This window comes from Nuphar pumila, chromosome 16, assembly GCF_984573655.1.
Source record: "Nuphar pumila chromosome 16, dmNupPumi1.hap1.1, whole genome shotgun sequence".
In the NCBI taxonomy this organism is placed as follows: Eukaryota; Viridiplantae; Streptophyta; class Magnoliopsida; order Nymphaeales; family Nymphaeaceae; genus Nuphar; species Nuphar pumila.
In genome coordinates, this window is record NC_143264.1 from 14,634,032 (window position 1) to 14,636,746 (window position 2,715).

Sequence of the window (2,715 nt, forward strand, 5' to 3'; positions counted from 1 at the left end):
CCACTTCCCCATTTGAAGGATAATGACCAAGAAATCCTTATACGTCGAGAGTCTAAGCTTTCCCTTCTCAATCACCTTGCATAAATAGGCTAAAGGGTGATCCTCTGGCATGAGAACAACCACTATGCCCAGCTTTGTTGTGTCTGTCTCCACCACAACGGTCTTCATAAAATCAGGTAGGGTCAATACGGTGTTGTGGGTCATGGCATCCTTCAAGGACTCAAAGGCCCTTCTTCAACAGAGTATTTAGGGGTTGGGCGATATGGGCATATGTGAACACCCCAAATTTTTCAAAAATTTGTAAAAATGACCTTTTTTGCCCCTGGTTTCATTTTCTGAGAAAACCAAAGCTAAATTTCAGTCTTTCTTCAGATCTCTGGATTAAATTCCACATTGATATATTCAAATTCAACTCTGGGTCTGAACTCAGTATTTTAAATCCAAATCTGAGCCCCGTTGTCTGATTTCCAAAATAAAATCACAAAAATACCAAAAAATGATTTTGAAAGGCTCGGGCGGCTCATCCGGCACTCGGTTGGATCCTCGGCCCTATATTTCTCAGTTCGAGGTTGTAAACCTCGAATATTTTTTTTTAAAATTCGGACATAAATTCACTTTCTGAAGAAATTTTCTCAAAAATAGCTTTAAAATTCTCAGAAAAATTCTCTTTTGTAAATATTTTGCAAAACACAAAAAAATTAGTTTTAATCTTTGTTTTCTCACAAGCTTTAGGATTTTATTCTAAAAATACAAAAAATTGAAAATAAAACCAAAGACCAAAAAAATTGGAAAAAATTACAAGAAAAACGAAGGATTCTTAAGCCTTTTGCCCAAAAACTCATTCCCCAACCATTTTTACAAAAAATTCTTAAAAGGAGTCCTCTTATTGGAAAATGTGAAAATCTACAACGGAATCCTCCCGCACATTTCCTCCTCTGGAAGCTTCGTTCGCAGGAGGGCTTCCCACCTTTAATCTCCAACAAATCCCATCTCTCTCCATCCTCCATCTCCAACGAACCACCTTCGGGAGCCTTCCACTTCCTCCTTAAAAAGAGGACTCCGTCTTCTATTGAGGATCATCCATTATTTTCATTGAGATCGGTTTTTCACTTCAAAGCATCCATTATCAGCATCTCTTCATTGAGCAACTTCATCGGTTTCTTCCTCAGAATGAAAATTTTCAATCCATTCTTCATCGATACAACCCATCTTCAGGCGGGAAGTTCCCCCCCCTCAGCATCCATCTTTTCGAGTCACGCTCCCACTGAAGGATCAAGCCCCTGCAATAATCGATTCCTGAACATTCCTCATTTTGTGCAGTTGATTTGCCTTTTTCTCCAACCGACAGAAAAGAGTGCATCTCGTTGCAGAAATTTCCAGTAATTAGGTAAGAGCTCCCCTCAATTCCCATTGCAATTTTGAGTTCTTCACTTCGGGTCCTTTCATTGGTATTATCTTCTTTAAATGAAGCACATCTGTGACCCTGATGTTGCTCACGGCAAGACCGGGTCATATTCGTGCGATAACGAATGGAATTTATAAATTCCAACACTTGTTTTAACCATTTTTCTTATTTTATTTTTATAGATCCGTGGCCACAGTTTGTTGTTATGAATTAATGGTGGGATCGTCAACGATCCCTTTCAATCCATGCTTTTGTTTACATTTTTTTGATGTGTAATTCCCCTGTAGTATTTAACATTGTTTATATCAATCTAACATGATATGGCATTTACCTCTGAACTTAAACCCAAACGATTGAGCATCGACTGATCACCTGGCGTCTGGAGACCCATTCAAAAGGGGGCAATAATAAGCTCTGCTGGAATGTCTTCGGGCAATCACCAGGGTCATAAATCTGAATGCTTATCAATCGTAAATCTGGATAGTGATGGTGAGCTCGATTTCCATTTCTATCAGAAGTAGTCTGCCTTCGCTTTGACTTGTTAATCATCTGGTCGGTTTCATTTTTTTTCTTTGGGGATGATAACCTGGATTTGCTGATTCCAGTAATTGCATCTCCAAAACCAGTGATCAAAAGATGTCACTCACCCTGGTGATTTCATCCTCTAAGGTCATTCCTTTCTTTTTTATGCTGCAGTTCATAATTCAGAAGTGTTGTCTCCTTTTGCTCTCCGTCCTCATTTAATTCGTAGGTTTAGGATACTTGATCATCCATATTGTGCATTATCCGTCTTAAATATTCAGGTCGATATAGTAATATGGTATTCATTCTGTATCTGCATTTTTCGCTCATCAAGAATGATATCTGCTTGTTCCCTTCTTGTATCATAGATATTGCTTGACGAATGATTCCTCAGTGTCTGATCCCAAATTGCAGCTCATGAAATTTCTTTTCTCGAAAAGCTGAAATCTCGACGAATTCAGAAGTTTAAAATCCGATGGCACAACATTTTCTGAAGCCTTTTGTCATAGTGGTATCATGCCAAGACTAGAACCAATCCCATCCACATCATAGTTCAGTCGGGTCTAGGGTGTTCTTCCAACATTTAGCACCATTTTTGCATCTGCATAGCATCCTGACTCACATTATTGATGTGTTGCCATATGTAAATTGAAAATCGGTGTCAATTTGAAGATCAATATTGTTACTGATGGAGGAAACTCTGCCACAGTTCGTTGATCCTCCCAATAAAGGTGTTTTTTATGACATCATAATCTCTAAAAGGAGATTCTGGCAAATGAGACCAACAT